We start from the raw sequence: 24,615 nt of genomic DNA, 5'->3' as shown, positions 1-24,615 counted from the left end.
GGAAATTCATCCCATGCTCGTGGCTAGGAAGAATTAATATTGTCAAAATGGCCATCCTGCCCAAAGCAATATACAGATTTGATGCAATCCCTATGAAACTACCAGCAACATTCTTCAATGAACTGGAACAAATAATTCAAAAATTCATATGGAAACACCAAAGACCCCGAATAGCCAAAGCAATCCTGAGAAAGAAGAATAAAGTAGGGGGGATCTCACTCCCCAACTTCAAGCTCTACTATAAAGCCATAGTAATCAAGACAATTTGGTACTGGCACAAGAGCAGAGCCACAGACCAATGGAACAGACTAGAGAATCCAGACATTAACCCAGACATATATGGTCAATTAATATTTGATAAAGGAGCCATGGACATACAATGGCGAAATGACAGTCTCTTCAACAGGTGGTGCTGGCAAAACTGGACAGCTACATGTAGGAGAATGAAACTGGACCATTGTCTAACCCCATATACAAAAGTAAACTCAAAATGGATCAAAGACCTGAATGTAAGCCATGAAACCATTAAACTCTTGGAAGAAAACATAGGCAAAAACCTCTTAGACATAAACATGAGTGACCTCTTCTTGAACATATCTCCCCGGGCAAGGAAAACAACAGCAAAAATGAGTAAGTGGGACTATATTAAGCTGAAAAGCTTCTGTACAGCAAAAGACACCATCAATAGAACAAGAAGGATCCCTACAGTATGGGAGAATATATTTGAAAATGACACATCCGATAAAGGCTTGACGTCCAGAATATATAAGGAGCTCACACGCCTCAACAAACAAAAAACAAATAACCCAATTAAAAAATGGGCAGAGGAACTGAACACACAGTTCTCCAAAAAAGAAATACAGATGGCCAACAGACACATGAAAAGATGCTCCACATCGCTAATTATCAGAGAAATGCAAATTAAAACTACAATGAGGTATCACCTCACACCAGTAAGGATGGCTGCCATCCAAAAGACAAACAACAACAAATGTTGGCGAGGCTGTGGAGAAAGGGGAACCCTCCTACACTGCTGGTGGGAATGTAAGTTAGTTCAACCATTGTGGAAAGCAGTATGGAGGTACATCAAAATGCTCAAAACAGACCTACCATTTGACCCAGGAATTCCACTCCTAGGAATTCACCCTAAGAACGCAGCAATCAAGTTTGAGAAAGACAGATGCACCCCTATGTTTATTGCAGCACTATTTACAATAGCCAAGAATTGGAAGCAACCTAAATGTCCATCAATAGATGAATGGATAAAGAAGATGTGGTACATACACACAATGGAATACTACTCAGCCATAAGAAAAGGGCAAATCCAATCATTTGCAGCAACATGGATGGAGCTGGAGGGTATTATGCTCAGTGAAACAAGCCAAGCGGAGAAAGAGAAATACCAAATGATTTCACTTATCTGTGGAATATAAGAACAAAGGAAAAACTGAAGGAACAAAACAGCAGCAGAATCACAGAACTCAAGAATGGACTAACAGGTACCAAAGGGAAAGGGACTGGGGAGGATGAGTGGGTAGGGAGGGATAAGGGGGGGAGAAGTAGGGGGGTATTAAGATTAACATGCATGGGGGGGTAGGAGAAAAGGGAGGGCTGTACAACACAGAGAAGGCAAGTAGTGATTCTACAACATTTTGCTATGCTGATGGACAGTGACTGTAAAGGGGTTTATAGGGGGGACCTGGTATAGGGGAGAGCCTAGTAAACATAATATTCGTCATGTAAGTGTAGATTAGTGATACCAAAAACAAAGAAAAAAAAGAAGGGCAGTTCCTGTGTGGTAACCTCCAACGTGTTCTACACAAGGGTATAAAGGGCATATAAAAGTGTAGGCAAAGGGTCTGTTTGTGTTTATACAGAGGATCAAAGCCTAATTGGGCTACCCCGAAAATGAACTAAGATACGATATGAAAAAGAACTTCCAACATCTGCACTCTCTGGAAGACTCATGCCAAAAGATGATCATCAAAAAACCCCAACAAATATCCACGCACTGCTACAGCTGTAGATGCACTCATCCCACCAGTTCCTGGACTTGCCATGGGAATGAGGAAGGAGATATCTAAGCTGGCCTGTGCATACAGTAAAACAACAAATTTGACTGGATCTATACTGTTGGAACTCAACCAAGAATTTGGAGAAGTGCAAATTGTAGCGCTCCAAAGTCTTACAGACTATTTACTGTTAAAAGAACATACGGCATGTGAACAGTCCCCAGGAATGGGTTGTTTTAATTTGTCTGATTTCTCTCAGACTGTTCAAGTTCAGTTGGACAATATCCACCATGTCATAGATAAGTTTTCACAAATGCCTAAGGTGCCTAACTGGTTTACTTGGTTTCACTGGAGATGGCTGGTAATTACAGATATGCTTTGGTTATGTAACTATACTCCTATTATGTTAATGTGTGTGCGCAATTTAAGTAGTAGCTTAAAACCTATTCATGCTGAAGTACTCTACAAGAAGATATGCCAAAGAAATAATCAATCTTCCCATGTTTTCTTCCGCCTGCTACTTCTATAGCTTTTCTTCTTCCTTCCTAATTACAACCCTTAAATAGAATTCGTGCCTCATATCAAATTAACCGAGTATCATAATTCTTCCAAGTGGTAAAAATACCTCAAGACAGATGCTGGGCATAGAAGCCACAGGGCATAAATATGCAAAGAAGTAAAAAGCTAACCTTTTCAAACAATAAGGCTTCCCTCTCACTTACCAACTTCACATTTCCCTGTATGGCCCTGGAAGATGACTGGTTAGCCAGAGACGGGTAAGATTCCTCAAGGGAGGAACAACCTAAGACAGGCACAGTCGCAGGGGGGCCATCAGGTGAGAAATTGGGGGTCAACAGAGGTGAGGCTTAGAACCTCACCCCCCCGTTCTGAGAGAAATCTTCTGCATACGTGGATGTTTTATTGCCCTTGTCTAGCTTGGATTAACACATAGTCCACAGGCACACACCTGATCATCTACATTTGCTCTCTTACAACACTAAACTCTGTTTTCTACCTTTATCTTGTATCTACCTACCACTTCAGGATTTTATTAAAAATAATAATAATAAAGAGAGAAATGTGGTATCCACATATAAATCAAGTATAAAATCCAAATGAGTATTCATATTTGAACTGACTGTTTAGAGTTCATAATGCATGAGCAAAACCGAAAGTTTCTGTGATGACTGCCCTTGTACTGTTCACTATGTAACTTATTCATTATGTAAGAATTTGTTCTCCATGTAAGAACTTGTTTGTTATGCCTCAGAAGATTGGAGACTGACGAAAATTAGGCTTGGGGTGGATTAATGATTGTGCATTGAGCATTGACTCCCCTATACAGAATTTTATTGTCGTTAAGAACCATTTGATCAATAAATATGAGAGATGCCCTCACAAAAAAAAAAAAAAAAAAAAAAAGAGGACAGACTTCCAATGGTAAAATAAATAAGTAACCGGGATGTAATGTATAGCATAAGGAATATAGTCAAGATATTGTAACAGCTTGGTAGGGTGATAGCTGGAACCTCAAATTATGTATATAAATGTTCTACCACTGTGTTGTACACTTGAAACTAATGTAATGTAATACTGTGCGTCAACTACCCTTCAATAAAAAATAATTATTTAAAAAAAAAAAAAAAAAAGAATTTCTGGTTGACAGGGTTTTTTTTTCCTCTTTCTTTCAGGACTTCAATATGTCATCTTTATTGCCTCTGGCCTCCATATCTGATGAGAAATCAGCTGTTAAAATAGTATTTAGGGTCTCCTGTGTATGACAAATTGCTTCTCTTGCTACTACTTTCAAGGTCTTGCTGCTTTCCAACTTCTTTCAAAAGTTACAACCTGAATTCCAAAAAATCAACCTGATTAAAAAAACAGGCAGAGGACCTGAACAGACATTTCTACAAAGAAGAAATACAGATGGCCACAGGCACGTGAAAAGATGCTCAATATCGATGATCATCAGGGAAATGCAAATCAAAACCACAATGAGATTATCACCTCACACAGAATGGCCACTATCCAAAAGTCAAGTGTTGGCAAGGATACAAAGAAATGGTAACTGTCCCACACTGATGGTGGGAATGGAAATTGCTGCAGCTGCTGTAGAAAGCAGTATGGAGGTTCCTCAAAAAACTAAAAATAGGAATACCATTCAACCCAGTAATTCCATTTCTAGGAATTTACCCGAAGAAAACAAAATCCCTGCTTTGAAAAGATATATGTACCCCTATATTTACTGCCATATTATTTACAACAGCCAAGTTATGGAAGCAACCAAAGTGCCCATCTAAAGATGAATGGATAAAGATGTAGTACTTACACACAATGGATTATTCAGCCATTAAGAAAAAGAAATCCCCCCATTTGCAATAACATAGATGGACCTAGAAGGTATTACGCTAAGTGAAATATACCAGGCAGAGAAAGACAAATACCAGATGATTTCACTTATTTGTGGAGTATAAAAACAAAACAAAATGAACAAGATAGAGGTAGACTCATAGACACTGAGAAGTGACTGGTGGTTACTGTGGGGGAGGAGCAGGGGTGGGTGGATTGGAAGGATGAGGAAGATAAAGGGGCACAAAAATTCTCAATCATAATATAAGTTGGTCACAGGGATGGTAGTACAGCATGGGGTATATAGCCAATGATTTTGTAACATCTTCTTATGCTGAATGGTATTAACTGAACTAGTGGAGGTGAGGATTTAAGAATATGGGTAACTGGTGAACCACTGTGTTGTATACTTGAAACTAATATAAGATTGTGTATCAACAACACTTCAATTAAAAAAAAAAAACACTGGGAAACCAAGAAAAAAAAAGTTACAATTTGACTATAATGTCTCTGTCTCAATTGTGGATCTCTGAGCTTATCCTTCTTGGAGTTAACTGATCTTAGGTGTTTAGATTCACCATATTTAGTAAGTTTTCAGCCATTAAATTAAAACAATGTCTTGTTCTTCTCTAGTTTCCTTTTGTCACTCCTATGAGGTGCATTTTGGCATGCTTATGAGTAGTCTGTGGCTCCCTTAGGTTGCATTCATTTTTCTGCATTTTTTTCTTTCTGTTCCTCAGACTAATTTCAATTGTCTTAACTTTCAGCCAGCTGAGTCCTTCTTCTGCCTGCTCACTTCTGTTGTCAAACTCTTCTAATTAATTTTTCATTTTAGTTACTTTACCTTTCTGCTCCAAAATGTTTGGTTCCTTTTTGTTATTTCTTCTCTGATATTCTTTTTGTCCAGACATTGTTTCCACAATTCCCTTTAGTTCTTTGTCCGTGTTTTCCTTTAGTTCATTGAGCATATTTAACACAAGTTAATTTAAAGTCTTTGACTAGTCTGACTTCCTCTGGAATAGTTTCAGTCCAGTTCTTTTTTTCCTGTGAATGGGTCATTCTTTCCTGTTTCCTTGTATATTTTGTACTTTTTCTGGTTAAGAAATGGGCATTTTAACATGGCATTCTGGAAATCTAATTCTCCCACTGCTCGGGGACTGCTGCTGACTGCTGCTGGTGCAGAGCTGGAGCTGTCAGTTTGAGAGCACACCACCAACTCACGGAAGATCAGCTCCCTGCCCTTTCAGGAGCGGCCCTGTCCAATCAGGTTGTACAGTTCCAGAACACTTGATCTTGATTCCAATCACTCTTTACAGATCAGTGGCTGACTTGGTAGAGGGATTGTAGGTAAAATTGTAACATTTCCAGAATATCCCGCCTGGCTTTAGCACTTTTGCATATCCTCAGGGGTAGAGAGAAGTTCATCTCCATGTCAACCTGGGCAACCAAGGGCGTGTCTGAACCTGAGAGTTTAAGGGGAGAGGCTTGCTGGCTTGTTTCTTCCAGAGCAGGGGAGAGAGAGAGATGGCATGGACTGCAGTTTGTAAGCAATAAACGGGTTTTAAACTTTATTTCTCCCTCTGACTGATTTCAGTTTTTAGAGGTATTTGCCCTGGGATTTCCTTTCCCTGGACTTACAGGGATCAACCTCTAAAGCTTCCTACTCCATTATTTTGAATGACACCACTGTGGTATTTCATCTTTTAACTGAAGTATCAGTGACCCAGTCCAACTTTTAGACCTTGACCAAACTCATTCAGCCCTTGAGTCACTGATAATTCTCTCAGCAGAAAATGACAGGTACAAACATATTCTTTTGACATAAGGAATGATTTGTCTTCTAGTTTTGGTAAAGGATCAGGATGAGTCACTCCTTTCTTAAATGTACCTCCTTCCTTAAATCTGTTGTGACCACAGAAGACTACCACAGGGAAGGATTCAGTATGTAGCAGAAGAAAAAGATAATCAAAATAACAGCAGAGACTCAAAACATCAAACTACTGACTCCTGGATTTAAGCACTGTTCAAAACACTGAAAGTAAAATGTAGTACTAAAAGGTGGTTGAATAATGTGGGGGAGGGGCACAGGGAAGACAAGTGGTGATTCTACAGCATCTTACTATGCTGATGGACAGTGACTGTAAGGGAGTATGTGGGGGGAAACTGGTGATGGGGGGAGTCTAGTAAACATAATATTCCCCATGTAATTGTAGATTAATGATACAGAAAAAAAAAAAGGGTGGTTGATAAGGAGCATGACACAGAATAGACAGCAAGAGACTTTATTCGGGGAACAAAAGCCCAGTGCTCTAAGCATTAATACTTCTAGCTCTGTGACCAGCATACACTAGGAACTTGAGTATCTGCTAAAATGTTTAGCTTCCTCTGTCTTAATAGAAGCATCTTTCTGGAAACACACATAACAAAGGACACAAAAAACACACCATGCAGGGAAAGTATTTAGCTTTCACTCCAGAAACCTCTCTAAAACATGCCTTTTTGGAGGCAATGACTTTGTATCACTAGGGTAAGCCAGGAGTTACGGTGTTTGGTAAACTGATGTTCTTCTAATGGTCAGCAGTTCCCTCCAAACAAGTTCTTCCTCCCGAAACAACTGAACTCCATCAGCAACTGACCAGCGGCTGAGAATATGACATGATCATCAGTCAGCAGCAACAAAGGAAGGTGAGAACTTCTGTGTATCACCAGAAACTGATACCAATCAGGGAACCACACCATATGCTGCCCAGGCAGCTCCACTTACTTACTCATGTTTTTCAGGATTGTAGCCCTGCTTCCTCCTCGATGAGTCCGGTGTGCTTGCTGATGTTCACTACATCGTGCAAAGCTTGTCAAATGGGCATCCTCGCTTTTACAGCCATAGCCACCATCTGAGCCCAGCCTGCACACGTCGTACCTGGCCTATTTTAGTAGTAAATCTGTTCAAGCAGAATAACCTCCCTTGTATTTTCTTTTTTCCTCTTAAATATGTAAATATGGATAGATCATCATGATGAAATGCAGTTTATGTGAAAACAAGAGTACCACCCACTGTTTGCTTTTGGCCACATCACAGTACTTACTTCCTACCTGGGCTCTGGAATAATAACATACCCCCAGAACACAAAGCTCACCATGCTTGAAGTCCCCTGAGTAGTACTGCACAGCATGCTAGCATTCTTACTGAATCCCTGATCTCCCTAATTCTTCATTTTCAAGGCCTATCACCACCCCTCAAATCTATCATCTCAAATCAGTCATGGCCAAGAATCAAAACAGTTGGCTTCCAGGTTCTGCCACATTAGTCCATCTGGAAAGGTCACAGGTCCACTTCTCTTCTCCCCTTGATGCATCTCCAAGAAAACCCAGTGGGGTGAAAACTGTGGGAGGGAGGGAGGGCCGTTTCCCTTTCTCCCACAGTTTTCAAAACACATATTCAAAACATAAATACACACAGGCATATGTGTATTATTAGCAAATACAGACTTATATGAATTACTAGCCAACATTCTAAACTTCTTAAGAACTTCAGATTCTAAACTTCTAAACAACTTAAGATTTCTTCTTAAAGTAGGACACACTGAAAACAAGTTATGCTCCCATTCGTGTTTACTAGGTTGAATCCTATGAAAATGTCTTTCTTGTAGGTCAAAACCAAGCAATTTTATAGGATCCACTGTTGTCTCTAGGTAGGAAGGATTAAGGTGGGACAAAGATTTGTTTTCAAGGTTTCCTTTTGTATAACTGGATTTACCAAGTATATATTCACACACAAAAAATGAACACCTGTCCAGAAGACTACTATCAAATCTTTTTTCATACTATGTCCCCTTTTGTAGGTAGCTGTTCATGTGTCACAGCACCGAACAAAAACCTTCTTCAGGACAGGAACTGTCTTGCTCCTCTGGCATTTCCCTAGCACAGCGCCCAGCACAATGCATCCTTTGGGTGCTTGCCCATCTGACGGACTCAACTTCCACTTCCCCTGTATTACCAGGAGCAGAACTCAGTGTTCTCTACCACAGCAGTGGGAAGCAGAAAAATCAACTCATGGCTCACATTCTGACCCCACTGTTTGATTCTGGTCTGTAAACAACCACAGGTAAGGTTACTCATTAACTGTGTGCACCACCTGCCCAGGAAGGGGGTACATAACAGGGTTGGCCAACACGTGCATCTCCTCACTCACAACCCCAGCTCCCCTTCTCCCAAGGGGAATATTTCTAACACTACCTCCCCTCTCCACGGGGCTACCAGAAACCTGGCCACAGGTCCCACTCCTCACAGAGAGCACTCCCTCCCTCCCTCCCGCTCCGCAGACAGTGGGTGCTCTTCAAACCCAGGTGACTTTATGGGCTCAAGAACTGCAAGCCACATCAGACCTCCATTTGGCAGGGATACCTGGACAGGACTGCATATAATATGCAGGAACGATGAGCTACACCTTTAGAAGATGACAGGAGGAAAAAGGAAGAACGGGTTGACCCAGTATACAATTTTCCTGTCCAAAAGGCAATAGTTTTTCCCCATTCACACTGCTAACATTCCTTCAAATACCTTGAAAATAAAGACTAGCCCAATGGTCTACTCTTTATCTTTGAAAATTAATTAACTACCTCTTTATCTGTAAACTTAACAGAAAAAAAGGAAACATTTTATTAAGGTATTACTGATATACACTCTAATAAAGATTTCACATGAAAAACAATGTGGCTACTACTACATTCACCCATATTATTGAGTCTCCCCCCATACCCCACTGAAGTCACTGTCCATCAGTGCAGCAAGATGCCACAGTGACTATTTGCCTTCTCTGTGCTATACTGTCGTTCCCATGATTCCCCCCAACACCATGTGTGCCAATCATAATACCCCTCAATCCCCTTCTCCCTCTCTCCCCACCCATCCTCCCCCACCCCTCCCCTTTGGTAACTGCTTGTCCCTTCTTGGAGTCTGTGAGTCTGCTGTTTTGTTCCTTCAGTTTTGTTTCATTGTTATACTCCACAAATGAGGAAAATCATTTGGTACTTGTCTTTCTCCACCTGGCTTATTTCACTGAGCATAATACCCTCTAGCTCCATCCATGTTGTTGCAAATGGGAGGACATGTTTCTTTCTTATGGCTGAATAGTATTCCATTGTGTATATGTACCACCTCTTCTTTATCCATTCATCTACTGATGGACCCTTAGATTGCTTCCATATCTTGGCTATTTTAAATAGTGCCGCAATAAACATAGGGGTACATGTATCTTTTTTAATCTGAGAATTTATATTCTTAGAGTAAATTCCTAGGAGTGGAATTACTGGGTCAAATGGTATTTCTATTTTTAGTTTTTTGAGGAACCTCCATATTGCTTTCCACAATGGTTGAACTAGCTTACATTCCCACCAGCAGTGTAGGAGGGTTCCCCTTTCTCCACATCCTCACCAGCATTTGTTGTTCTTAGTCTTCAATGCTGGCCATCCTAACTGGTGTGAGGTGATATCTTGTTTTGCTTTTATTTGTATTTCCCTATTAATTAGTGATGTGGAGCATCTTTTCATGTGCCTGTTGGCCATCTGAATTTCTTCTTTGGAGAAGTGTCTGTTCATATCCTCCGCCCATTTTTTAATCGGGTTATTTGCTTTTTGGTTGTAGAGGCATGTGAGTTCTTTATATATTTTGGATGTTCACCCCTTGTTGGATATGTTGTTTACGAATATATTCTCCCACACTGTAGGAAGACTTTTTGTTCTGTTCATGATGTCCTTTGCTGTATAGAAGCTTTTTAGTTTGATTTAGTCCCATTTGTTCATTTTTATTTTGTTCATTTTTTTGTATGTTCAGTTTTGCTTTTGTTCCCTAGCTCAAGGAGATGCATTCAGGAAAAAGTTGCTCATGTTTATATTCAGGAGATTTTTGCATATGTTTTCTTCTAAGAGTTCTTTGGTTTCATGACTTACATTCAGGTCTTTGATCCATTTCAAGTTTACTTTTGTGTATGGGGTTAGACAATAATTCAGTTTCATTCTCTTGCATGTAGCTGTCCAGTTTTGCCAACACCAGTTGTTGAAGAGGCTGTCATTTCCCCATTGTATGTCCATGGCTTCCTTATCGTATATTAATTGACCTTATATGCTTGGGTTTATATGTGGGCTCTGTAGTCTGTTCCATTGGTCTATGGGTCTGCTCTTGTGCCAGTACCAAACTGTCTTGATTACTGTGGCTTTGTAGTAGAGCTTGAAGTCAGGGAGCGTAATACCCCCCGTTTTATTCTTCCTTTTCAGGATTGCTTTGGCTATTAGGGTCTTTTGTGGTTCCACATGAATTTTAGAACTATTTGCTCTAGTTTGTTGAACAATGCTGTTGGTATTTTGATAGGAATTGCATTGAATCTGTAGATTGCTTTAGGCAGGATGGCCATTTTGACAATATTAATTCTTCCTATCCATGAGCACACAATGTGTTTCCATTTATTGGTATCTTCTTTAATTTATCTCAAGAGTATCTTGTAGTTTTCAGAGTGTAGGTCTTTCACTTCCTTCGGTACATTTATTCCTATGTATTTTATTCTTTTTGATGCAATTGTAAATGGAACTGTTGTCCTGATTTCTCTTTCTGCCAGTTCATTATTAGTGTAGGAATGCAACAAATTTGTGTATTAATTTTGTATCTTGCAACTTTGCTGAATTCAGATATTAGTTCTAGTAGTTTTGGAGTTGAGTCTTAAGGTTTTTTATGTGCAATATCATGTCATCTGCAAACAGTGACAGTTTGACTTCTTCCTTACAAATCTGGATGCCTTTAATTTCTTTGTTTTGTCTGATTGCTGTGGCTAGGACCTCCAGAACTATGTTGAATAACAGTGGGGAGAGTAGGCATCCCTGTCTTATTCCCCATCTTAGAGGAAAAGCTTTCAGCTTCTTGCTGTAAAGTATTACGTTGGCTGTGGGTTTGTCATATATGGCCTTTATTATGTTGAGGTACTTGTCCTGTATACCCATTTTGTTGAGAGTTTTTATCATGAATGGATGTTGAATTTTGTCTAATGCTTTTTCAGCATCCATGGAGATGATCATGTGGTTTTTGTCCTTCTTTTTGTTGATGTGGTGGATGGTGTTGTAGATTTTCGAATATTGTACCATCCTTGGAATAAATCCTACTTGACCATGATGGATGATCTTTTTGATATATTTTTTAATTTGTTTTGCTAATATTTTGTTGAGTATTTTTGCATCTATGTTCGTCAGGGATATTGTTCTGTAATTTTCTTTTTTTGTGGTGTCTTTCCCTAGTTTAGGTATTAAGAGTGATGTTGGCCTCATAGAATGAGCTTTGAAGTATTCTCTTCTCTTCTACTTTTTGGAAAACTTTAAGAAGGATGGGTATTAGGTCTTCACTAAATGTTTGATAAAATCCAGCAGTGAAGCCATCTGGTCCAGGAGTTTTGTTCTTAGGTAGTTTTTGATTACCAATTCAATTTCATTGCTGGTAATTGGTCTGTTCAGATTTTCTGTTTCTTTCTGGGTCAGCCTTGGAAGGTTGTATTTTTCTAGAAAATTGGCCACTTTTTCTAGGTTATCTAAAAAGGAAACATTTTTAACATGTACCAAGTCTGGGACATTTCTGTGGAGTCTCCTATTAGCAACCCTCTGCCAGAATGACAAAGAAAAACCACATTTGTCAAAGTTCAACAAGAACAGTTAACAGAAGTATGGATTATGAAGTAAGTGTGTATGTTTAAATACTGCAAGAAAAACCAAAGAAGCAAAACATGAAATGCCAAAAAGCTTTGGGAACAGAATTTGAAATCTGACGTTCACTTTCTTTCCAAAGTCTTCTTCCAATCCATGCATATGGCAGTAAAGGCATAAGGTTTAAACAATATGAACCAGTGTCTCACCAAGCCCAAGGCTCCTTGGGAATCAGAAGGCTGGTTTTCTACTGTTTGTACAGCTACTGACTTGCACAGAGCTTGCAAAATGGTAGGTGGTGGATAAAACCTACCGATCAAATGAGGAATTTATACAGTGCTCGTCCCAGATCCATGGGGTAGGGAGGGGGAATTGGGCATTTGCTCTTGGCCAGGGCACCTTAGCAAAGGCTTCCTCTGTAATTTCTTGATGAGTCTGCCAGACAAACCGATTAAGGCATCAGGACAAGAGGTAGGAAGAACAACAACTTAATCAAAAGCTAACAAGCATGTGAACCTAACTTCAGAGTAATACAAAAGATGGGAAACTGCCTAGCTTATCAAAATGTAGTATGAAGCAGAAGCAAGTAACACAGTAGTACTGTCCCAGAGACAAAGAATGGAACAGAAGAGTTTAAAAAAACACATGTAGGTGGGAAATTAGTGTGTGATTAGAAAAAAAAATTTCTAGTCAGCAAGGATGGAAATACCGTGAGAGGCTGGGACAACTACACATTTGGAAAGATGCTGACATCACACCACGCAGATTTCCAAATGAGCTAAGTAGTAGGAAAAATTTGTTTTTACTGTCCCTAGGAATGTGGAAGGCCCAAGTATAATAAGAAACCCAGAAAACAAAACAAATTGACAGATATGACAATATAAGTTTCTATACTACAAAACACACCATCAACCAAACCATGCCAAAGAGGAAAAATCCAGGAATATTATCAACACGGAAAAGGGTCAATATTCTTGCTGTATAAAAAGTTTAGAAAGAAATGAAACACTTGGGCTTTAGAGAACAAGAGCCAACTTACAAAAGAAAAACAAATGGCTAACATATTTTTTTAAGCTTAATCTATTTATCAAAGAAATGGAAATGTTAAACAATGAGGCATCATTTAAGCTGGCAGACATTAAGAAAAATGACAACTGGCAACTACATAAAACAGAATTCTCAAACTACATGCTAAGCACACAACCTTCCTGGAAACAGTATGGCTACTGAACAACAAATTCTATCTATGTATAACCACCAAATCTTAAGGAAATGATCATAAGTGGACAAAGATAAATACTAAATAACTTTCTTAAAGAAAAAGGCTGTAAATAACTGCAATGTTCTGTCAAAGGATGGCTAACCTATGGTAAATGCAGTATGTACTGACAAGGAAAGGTGTTAAGTACATACAGTGAAATTTTCAGAAAGCAAATTACAGAAGACTGAGCACTACATGATGCCATTTGAACATAAAAATGTAAGTTTGGAAGTACAGTCACCAAATTATCCAGAAGGATGGCAGACAACTATTCACGTTAAGACTTCAGAAACAAGTGCATTTTAGGAAAAACTGAACCACCCAGCAGTGTGGTCACCCTTGCTCCTCATAAAGAAGTGAATGAGCAGGGCTCCATGTAGGTGAGAGCTTCTGAAATGGCTGAAAGAGTCCTTTAAGCTTCTGTTCGTGTCAGGATACTACAGAAGTCATGGCAGAATGACCAACAGCCAAAGAAAAAAATAGGATCCTGGGCTAGCTAATCCACTATTCCCATTTCTGAAGCAGAAACCGAAGCTTAGTAACTCACTTGAGAGCCATGCTATGGCCCTGCTTAGGGAAGCCTCTACAGTCCTACAGATTCTGAGTTCAAACAATGTGAGGAATTTACAGGTATTTTTTTCTCAGCCCAGGAATACAACAGATGTGATGTATGTGTGCATGTATCTATCACAAGCCGCTTGGGAATATATTTTTAGTTTCTTCAAATGATTAACTTCTGAGGAAAAACAAATAAATTAGTCTAGGTCTACCCCAAAGAAAGACCTCTCCTACTGCATGTCAAATAAAATATACAAAACAGTTAAGAGACACACATATAAAACATAAGTCACATGGATTCCGAGAAAAGTGTGAACAGAGGTAGCCAGGGAGGTTTTAAAGCTGGAGCTGGTGGTGCCTGAGTCAGATGGATGCCAACACATGGAACGCAAAAATAAAGGCAAGTGGCAGGAACCAAGGTGAAGGAGGCAGGGAACCCCGTGTGCTAAGGAAAAGGAAGTAAAGTAACTCAGGGAATAGTGGGTCTGCATCCGAGGCACCACCTCACCAGCGAGGTAAGTGGGAATCGGTTTGTAGAGGGCCACCACCAAGGGCAATGGAAAAACAAAGGGTTCTGCACACAGGGAAGGAACAGCACCTACGGAGTGCTTGAAGACTAACTGGTAGCATTTCACAAGAGGGGTCTGTATGGGTGGGTGGGAGTGAGGAATCAGTGATGACACCAAGGAAGTCTACAGGAGTCCCAACACTGAACACTGACAAGGCAAGGGAAGGCTCAGACCCAATCTTTTCTTTCACACCTTCTTCACGCAAAGGATATATCAAAGTACATGAGTGTTATCATTTAAAAGAAATAGATTTCTCAGGATAGGAAGGTGATTTTTAAGTGAAGATGTTGGGCATCTTGGTATCCTATTTAGCATTTAATAACCAAGCTAACTGAAACAAGAATCTACAAATGAGGCATTCTTTTCCCCCAACCTCTATCGTCTAATAAAGCAAGCGTGTAAAACTAGTACTAGTTCCCAGATATTTCCAACTCTTTGCTCTCCAAGTCCACAGCAGAACTACACTTTTGGTCTCCTGTGCAGTGTGACTCATTCTGACCAGTGAGTTGGAAGCAGAAGTGACGTGTCATTTCTGGGCTGGAACGTTTAACTGCAAAGCAAGACCCTGATAGTTCTTCTCCACTTTGCCAAGACCGCTGCAATATTCCAAATCACGGCTGCTCCTTCAGTTGATGCAGAGCCCCTGGAAACCCATGCTGAGCATGTTGCTTGAGCAGAAAATACACCTCAATTGTTGTCAGCCACTTTGAGGTTGTTAAACTGTAGAATTACCTGGCCTGTTCAGTCTGATACTGCTTGAAAAGTTGCTACTTGGAACTTTACATTTCAAAAGTAACAGAAGAGTCAAAGCATCCTTCTTTTAAAAAACGAAAAACACTGAACAATAAACTTAACAAAGGCTCCTCCAGAGAAGATGCTCTTGTTCTTCTCACCACTCTGAGGGTTAAAGAAACATCTGCCAACTTGGAATACTGAATGCCTGTCCTGGCCCCTGACACAGGGGCCGCGTGGTGCTGTGTCCTCCCAGGCCATTTCCTCATCTGAGCCAAGATGGTGACAACTCAAATGCCACTTTGTTTGAACTTTGAAGTGAAGCCTGAACAAGGGAACAGCTGAGCTCTATAAAGCATAGAGATTGCTTATATACGTACTTTGTTCCAGGTATCACACCAATGGACACCTGGTGTGGCTAAGTCATTTTGCACAAAAAAGCAAGTTCCTTAGAAAGCAATTCTCCTGAAGAGCATTTTGCAGCCCAGTTCAACAGATGCTTGAATTATATGATCTAAAGCTTTTCAAACGCAGGTACCAAACCAAGAGCTAAGAGTCTTTAGTAAGAGACAAAAATGATGGTGACTTTTTTTTCCTTTTTGGTAAGACAGACTGGAAAGCAGATAGCTAGTACAAACAATTACACAGAACATCTCAACAGCCCAAAGCTTTTGATATCAATCCTAGATTTCCTCAGGCATTTACCAGTAAAACAGACTACCCATAAACCGCTAAGAGGAGCCCACCCGGGCTGGCGGGCTGAAGAGGGAAGCCAAACTGCTTTCTCCACACGCCAACCCAGACCAGCTCCTACTTTTAACCTAGGTTAATGGCATTTCTGAAGAAGCACCACTTGGAAGGTTTAAACATAACAACTGTACTTCAGTCCTAGCCCCACTAATCTTTTAATGTGTGTTTTCTTTAGGTAATTTATAATACCAAAGTCATTCCTTATCCATAATTGGGGTACCACCTGCCTTACTCAATAGGGCTGTGAGGTTCAAGTGAAAGGACTATGCGCGATCCTAGCACTATCCAGAGCTAAGTATCACTTTGTTAAACACAAACCCTTCAACAGGTGCTTCCCCTGGCCTCCCCGCCACTCTGGCCCCATATGAATAGCCATCTCCACACTGAAGGGGCTGCAGTCCCTCCATCTGCCTTACAATCCACTTGGCATATGCCATGTCCTCCAGTTACACTGGCTTTCCCTTCCAAATCAGTTTATCCAAAAATTCACTCAGCACCCACCTAACCCAGCCATTGAACACCTCTAGCATTTTCTGTTAAGTTATTTTTATGACTACGACCTCCTCGCTCCCTCAATTATTCCTAAGCCTCCTGTGTTCTTAATTTTATACTCCCCACAGCTGCCAGCCAAGTTTTCTTATGATAGACAATAAAAACTGTCAAATGAACACAGAATACATAGTTTATCATTCAGGAAAGCAATACATATTAATCACTGTCCCAGAAGCATAATTTACATGCTACAAATAGTAACTTTGTGCAAAATTAGAACAGGAAAAAAACTGTAAGTTTACTTAGTAATATTTCAAGAGCCATCCTAGAATAACAAAGGTGAGAGTGGCAAAAGTAGTACTATTCAACAAAACTAAAGTCTACATTGATGTACAAAGCTCAAGATCACTCAGCCAGAAAGCTGTTGGTCAAACACCAACTAATACCTAAATGGTCACTCGAGTATATGTAAAACACATCTATTTCTAGCATGCATATGAGGGAATCCAGTATTTTAAGAAATCAAATGTCAGATCAAAGAAGAGTTTGAATGAAAGCACTGTCTACTACGGCTAGAATAATACCCCACAGATGATGCTTTGAGCCAATTCCACCACTAAGAATGGGTCCAGATCATAATAAAAACTAATCCACAAGGGCAACTACAGAGGGCTTACTGCTCACACACTGAAGCCGTTCTGCTTTTCTGAGCCCAATGGATTTAAGAAGCATTTACAAGAGGCAGTCTCCAACCATGACCCATTTTGCCCAGAAACAACCTCCTCACTCCATCAAAGACTGCATTCCTAGTACTAAATGGGGCCATAAAGAAACAGCTCTTGCCAGAGGGACAAAAATGAGAAAGAAAGTATCAAGTGTTAGCAAAGATGTGGAATACTTGGGACTCTCACAGACTGTGGGTGGGAATGTAAACTAGTACAGTTTTCGAAAATTGGCAGTTTATCTATCAAAGCATAACCGATACTGTTATGGGCCAAACTGTGCCCCCCAAATTCATATGCTGAAGTCCTAACCTCCAGTACTTCCGAATGGGACTGTATTTGGAGATGGGGCATTTAAGGTGATTCCGGTTACATGAGGTCATGAGGGCAGGGCCCTTCACAATATTACTGATGTCCTTATAAGAAGAGGTTAGGACACAGATATGTACACAGGAAAAACCATGTGAGGACTCAAAGAGAAGGCTGCCCTCTACAAGCCAAGGAGAGAGGCCTCAGAAGAAACCAACCCTGCTGATACCTTGATCTTGTACATCTAGCCTCCAGAACTGTGAGAAAATGAATTTCTGTTGTTTTGCCACCCAGTCTGTGGTATCTGTTACAGCAGCCAAAAGAACAGACACACACCCTCAAACTCAGCAGTCCCATTCCTCAGTATTAACTTAACTGAAATGTGTACATATATTCATCAGAAGACAGAAGAATATTCAAACAGCATCATTTGTAACAGTCATAAATAACAAGCTACCCAAAAGCACATGGATAAATTAATAAATACATTGTGGTATATCATGTAAGGGAATACTATTGAGCAGTGAAAATGGGAGTTACACCTGCATCCAACACAAAATCTCACAATAACATTAAGTCAAAGAAACCAAATACAGAAGTGTACACAGTGATGATTCCATTTATACCATGGGCAAAGCAGGCAAAATTACACTATAGTGTTAAAAATCAGCAGACTCATTATCCTGGGAGGAAGGGATGAAAATGACTTGGAGGAGGCACAAGGGAACTTCTGAGTTTGTTAAAATTCTCCAAGTTGTTCACTTACTTGTGTACTTTTCTGTATGTTCTACTTCAAATTCAAAGTTTATTAAAATACAGAAATGACAAATTACTTAAAAATAAGGGCCAACCCTTTGCTTACCCAGTGCCATGGCAAATAAACCTTATTCTAGAACTGGACCCATCAGGTTCTTCACCTGTCACTATTAAACATTTGAAAAATACATCTAGTCCCATGCTCTCCATGAGGCCTCCACCTTCCCATCACTGAGTGTTTATTAGGAGAGGTTCCACAGGCTGAAGGATCCAAGAGTGCCCAGCCCCCTCTACACGTAAATTCCCACACCATATTTTTTTAACTGAATTTCATTAAAGGAAGGCTAACATATACACTCATAGGAAGAAAACAATCAGTTAACGCTTCGGTCTTCTCTGGGTAGTGAACCAAATTTTTCCTCTTTTCACTTCTGTATTTTCCTAGCTTTTTAAAAAAGAACTGACTCGTTTAACAATCAGCAAATGAGTAACGTCATTTTAAATAAAAGGTAGTGGAAGAAATACACTTGTATAAGGAGTTAAATGCTGAGATCTTTATATTAAATCACATATAATCAAAAGACAGGCTGGTGCGCATCAGGAAGAGCACTGACTGTGTTTCAGCAGACCTACCTAGATTAACATTCTAGTAGCTGGGCCAGGTGGGCACCCAGCCTCAGCTTTCTCAGGCAGAAATAAATGGTCACCCTATAAGTTTACACAGTTGTGTTGAGCACCAAATGAAATTCTATGTAAACTGTAAGCAATTTGTGTAATAAACAAATTTTAAAAAGCATTTGAAGACAAATATTGTGTAGGTGCCTCATTAGCACAATAGGTAGCGCATCAGTCTCAGTCTCATAAAGACAAATGTTGTGTAGGGCAGTTTCTACAAAACATTAATGCTCCTTAACAATCGTCAACTGAATGGCACAGGGTAAAAGGATTTAAGAGTGGCTCTTAACATGTGGGCTGCCCAGATGATCCATTGTTATTTTGGGGGTCTCCAGACATCTAAGACCATGGGGAATTATTGGCTGACTGACTAAAATAAATACTGTATGTAAGAGACACTGTTTTTCTTAAAGTCTATGCTGTTACTGCTGAGTTTTATTAAAGGGTAATTCATAGTGGCTTTGTGATGTACTCTCAAATAACTCAAAAAATTTATCAAACTAATAAACATTTTAAATTAAAACTGCATAAGAAGACTGGAACCAATGATGTAACTATTTACTTCACAATATAATTTTTAAAGGATTCCCAGATTGAGCTGGGTAAACCCATGAAAGCCAGTAGCAAGAAAAAGCCATCTTTACTTGAAAGGTCCCAGGTCCCAGGCCTCCGTAATATGCATCCTCGGATTTGCCCTGTCCCAATAGCAAGCAGTCCTAGGCAACCAAGAAATGGACACGAGAATGGTCTGGTCGATTGCCCTCCACGGTAGTGATAATATCACCAAGACAGAGAGCCCCAGGCAAGGCGGGAGAGAGGCCCCCTGCATGAAGTACTGCATCTCTGGGTGAATGAACAAGGCCAGCGCTGTATGTCACCACTGGGATCAACTCCCATGCTTTCTTCCTCCCCCGCGGAGACATTGTGCAAGTTTCTATTCTTAATTTGTTTCTGAAATCACAGCCTGGAGTACTAAAAATTGAAACTAGTCAGAGACACTGCTAAAAAGCCTGTTCTGATTTCACCCATCACAACACTTTTCCCTTCGATTCACAATTACACTGACCAGGATCGCCACTGAGAAGTGGTGATTCTAAAAAAACAATGCAAACGATCTTTTTTTGTTGTTTAATGCCAAATGTGGGAAGGAAGAAGCAGAAAATAGATGGAAGACGTTAGAGCAAATAATCAAAGAGAACAACACAGTGCAAAATGTTTCTGCAGCCAACTGCAGAGAGAGAAGCAAAGAGCTCTATTAGACGGCATTAGCAGATAAGTGTTTGATAATACACAGGAAAGGATGCTTGAGAATACAAAGGCAACCTTCCGTGGGAGGTAAGTATCAACAGCAAGACTGTAGCCATGAAATGGGGGTGGGGGAGCAGTTAATTTCTAGAGCTTCAGTCCCCTTCAGAGGATGACGTCAGTGCCGAGGGGAGCCACTGTTGAGCTGTACTTGGGAAGACTGCTCCTCCTCAGCTCCCCAGAAAACCCTGCTTGCCTGGATCTCCCAGTCCAGTATTTGGTCAAACCCTTCTTCTCAGACACATTTGTTGAATTACACAAAAGAAGAGTTAGACAATTTATCATAGGAATAATGGTAAATATTTATGTCAAGTTTCAGGGAAGATCAGTGCCTAAGAAAACTGTCACGTGTGTGGTCTGGGTTTGCTACACTTTTGCATAGAAAGGTTAATGCCAAATGAAAGGGCAAATGTCAGTAGTGCAGATCTCTTTGGAAATTTACTAAAAGCTAATCAAGTCACCCAAACCCTCTTGCCTCACTTGGTGGTGGGGTCAGGAATCGGATTCAAAGCTACACTGTTATAAAGCAATGCTCTTTGATTATCTGGCTTGGGGACTTAGGCCCAACAAGAGTAGGGGAGAAAAAAAAAAGGCCCCACATGGTTGCTAACAATTACCTGGAGGGATACACTAATAAACTATTTTTAGACTGCCTTCTCTTACATTCCACCCTTTGGTTTGTGTACTCATGAAGTTCTACCACAAATGCAAAACTCACATCTCCTTTCAAAGAAAGGAATTGTTTTAAGGAACAGCTGTAGAAGATGGGGTGGTACAGGGTTTTCTCTAGAATGGTCCTGGTACTGTGACTGGTAAGCACTACATTTAACTTTCTTTGTCGGTTAAAGAAGAAAATTCAGCATGCCAAAAGCGCCTTTGCTCAAAGAGCACTGCAGCAACTAACATTTGCAGTATAAAACGGCAGTGACATGAACTCCCTCTTGAGCAAATGAATGCCTCTAAGCAAAAGGAGAAACAAGTTTAGCGCCGAAGGTTACTCTTCAAAAGACATGATCAATTAGAAACTGTAACATTAGCTTCTGTACTCTCTTCAAGAGTAAACCAAGCAAATACTGTTGTTAATATGAACAAAACCTTCAAGTTAGCCTAACACCAAACTATCTGGATTACTAGTTTCACCTGCGCAGATGAGAAATAACTCCTTTTCCCAAAACCTCAAGTTCTACCACCAAGCCATTCCACAACAGAATTCCTGGCCATGACCACATACCATTTTTAAATTCCTTTAGGCCAGGAACCATGTCTATCTCCCTGAGTCAATACCCAGCAATGCCTGATACATGGTGGACACTCAAAACATCTGAATGAGTGAAAAGGTGCTAACCATTACTCTCCTCTAAACTCAAACATTATTTCAGGCTAACGTGCTTATTACTCACTTAACTATATCAGGCAAGGCAGCAAAGTTAAAAAGAAAAAAAAAATTAGAATAGAATTGTGAGCACTAAGCTTTACCTGGGATAGTATCTTCAGGGGAAGTTCTCGCAACTCACTTTCCAGTTCTTAGACTCAAATCTGAACAAATCCCCCCAAGTCTGAAGAGGAAAACACACTAAAAGTAGACTCTATTAATCCACGGATGAGAAGTCATGCGGCTAATCAGCTGCTTAAGTCACAAGTAAGGGACAAGAGCCTGTTCTTCTGGAATCCAAAGAGAAGATCGAGTATTTTCAACAGCAAAGAACCAACTGGCTTGGCTGGTGGGCCACGTACTAATATTTTTAAAAGGTTTACGTTGCAGAACTGCCAGACCTAACACATGACAAAAGATTTAGGTAACAAAAATTTTTAAACCTGAAGTACTTTGCTATAATTCTAGAGCTACTGATTTATTGGCACTACACTACAAAAAAGATGTGTTACAAGTCAAAACTGCAAACAGACTATCTTGCATTTAAGGTAGAACTGGTGTTATCAGAAGAGGCTTTCAAATGACATCACTAATAAAGAAAGGCAGGAAGTAGATACCAGCTGGTGAAAGATCACAAGCTTCAGGAGCATCAGAGAGCAGTTCAACCCAGATGCTGAGTACAGTGCTCTGGAGTCTAACAGCCTGGGGCTTGAATATCCACTCCATAACTTATTAGCTGTGTGACCTTGGACAAGTGACTTAACCTCTCTGTTCTCTGATGGGGCACAGTAATGGTTCTTTAGCCGGTTGCTCTGAGAATTAAACATAATTTATGCAAAGGTCTTGCCACTCTGCCCAACATACAATAAATGCTCAAATGTTTGCTACTATTACTCTGTTTTCCACTTCTATAAACTACTATGTATCACGCCCGAACTGAATGCAGTAAGAGACCCCCGGCGCGGTGGGAATTCAAACACAGCTCTACAGCCAACCACTATCTCCTAGTAAGTTTGGAAACTTCTCTTCTTTCAGCATTGAGCGTAACAAGGTTATGACAAAAAGCTCCCTGTGTCCCAGAGCCAGAGGCGTCTCACATGTATACAAGTATTCGAGACGAACCCAGTGCACGTGACCTGACTCACTGCCTTGACTCAGTTGCCGGCAGGGAAACTATCTCACTAACAGGGTCAAGTTGTTCAAGTGAAGAGACTGATGGGAACCTTGGCTTAGCTCGGGGCGCCTATCAGCGCTGCGCTTACGGTCGGGGCGCCTGGCCGGCGTCCCCCGACTCGGCAGCGGGCGGCGTCGACTCCTGCACCCTCCGGCTCGCCGCTCCAAAGGAACTCAACGGGCTAGCGCGTCCGCCGCGGCGCAGGGCCCCCGGTGCCCAGCAGCCACCCAACTCAGACGAACCTCTAGGCTCTCCAGTCTTGACGCTACCCGTAAACAAGGCGTCCGTGCCCACTGGCCCCGGGTCGGCACCACGGCCAGAGGTCACACCCGGCACCCTCTGACCTCTCCCGGGCGGGCGCGGCCCGGGCCTGCCCCTGCGCCCTGAGCGACGCGTCGTTTCCTCGCGAGGCCGGCGCTGGACCCAGGGCCTATCACCATAGGGGCGAAGCAAGACCCCGGCGACGAGGGGCTGGGGAGGGGGATGGGGCCAGGCCACCGGCCGGGCTGGGCCCTCGGCTTACCGCGGCCACTCCGCTGGGGGCTCCGGGCCGGGCGCGTCGCGAGGGCTCCCACCGAGGAGAAGATTCAAGAGAGGAGCGGGGCAGAGGAGAAGTCCCCGTTCCGGCGCCAGCGGACTCTTCGGCCCTCTCCAAGGCTTAAACACCGCCGCTGCCGCTACCGCCGCCGCCTCCGGCTTTAAGGCCAAGACTCCGGCCCCGCTCCCACTTCCGCCACCGCCGCCACCCCGAGCGGAAGTACCTGTCACGAGACACTTGACGCCACGGGTGCGGGGGAAGAGACCCGCCTCAACCTTGCGTCACGTTCCGACGCCTCAGGCCTCGACTTGATTCACGGGGTAAAAACATGTCTTCCCCCGACTGGTTGCTGCCATCTTTGAGGCTCTAGGAGGAGGAGGACGGCGCCATGTCGAACCCACAAACCCGTATCAGCCATTCTCCGTTCCCCCAGAAAAACAAATGCCAGGGGACAGAGAATGGGGTAGACTGGCCCTTCCTGCGTCCTTCTTCAGAAGGGGCTGATCAGTCAACGGAGTCGTCCTACTGTGTGCTCAGAGCCCTTCAGGATCAGCAAAGCTTGCTCTAGGAACAGGCTTTCCCTCGCAGAAATCTCGGCACTGGGAGACAAGACAGTGGTTGACAAACTCACAGTGGGATGAAGAAGGGCGCTTATATTTACCAAGCACCTATTGTGCACCTCTACTATATATACCTTTGGATCATCTCCATTCATCCTTACTTCAACCACTTAAGGAAAGATTATTTTCACAATTTTGCAAATAGGGAACTGAGAGCAGTAAAGGTCAGTTGACCTAGCTCCCAGGTAAGTGATAGAGTGGGGGTGGGAACACTTGTCTAATGCCAATGTGTGACCTTTTAGTGAATTGAAAATGACTGCACCAATTGTGTAGCAGGGTAATAAGAGATACAGAGGTGTATTAGAATTATTGAACGCTTTGTCTGACAGAAGAGACAGTCCAAGAGAACAGAATACAAACTCAAGGCTCTCTGAGCTTGGTGTCAAAAGGGACACAATAAAGCTGTACCCTGTAGAGCCCTTAGGATGGTAAGACACCCTACTAGGCACCAGCCCCATCTGAACACATTAACTTTATCTCCATCTTCAAAAAGATGCTCTTCTCATAGTCTTTTCCTGTCCTGGTTCATGCAAACTTCACTTCAGTTGCCTGGTTCAAAAATTTTGGAATCATTCTTGACTCCTGTAGGGGGTTGAACAGTGATCCCCCAAAACATATGCCCACCTCCTGGAACTATGGATGTGATCTGATTTGATAAAAGGGTATTTACTTTGTAATTAAGGATCTTCAGATAAAATTATCCTGGATTATCCAGGTGGGCCCTAAATCTAATGTCCTTACATAA

The 24,615-nt window shown here is 41.5% G+C and overlaps 1 protein-coding gene across 1 annotated transcript in view; it reads right to left on the bottom strand.

The window, feature by feature from the left end:
• RAB7A (RAB7A, member RAS oncogene family) overlaps positions 1-23,464 on the bottom strand; it is an 82,302-nt gene extending 58,838 nt beyond the window's left edge. Inside the window, exon 1 of the mRNA XM_036911542.2 lies at positions 23,236-23,464. The gene's annotated coding sequence lies outside the window, so the exon portion shown is untranslated. The remainder of the gene's footprint in view (positions 1-23,235) is intronic.
• Positions 23,465-24,615: the final 1,151 nt, after the last annotated feature.

This window comes from Manis pentadactyla, chromosome 1, assembly GCF_030020395.1.
Source record: "Manis pentadactyla isolate mManPen7 chromosome 1, mManPen7.hap1, whole genome shotgun sequence".
In the NCBI taxonomy this organism is placed as follows: Eukaryota; Metazoa; Chordata; class Mammalia; order Pholidota; family Manidae; genus Manis; species Manis pentadactyla.
This window is presented reverse-complemented; position numbering and strand designations above follow the sequence as displayed.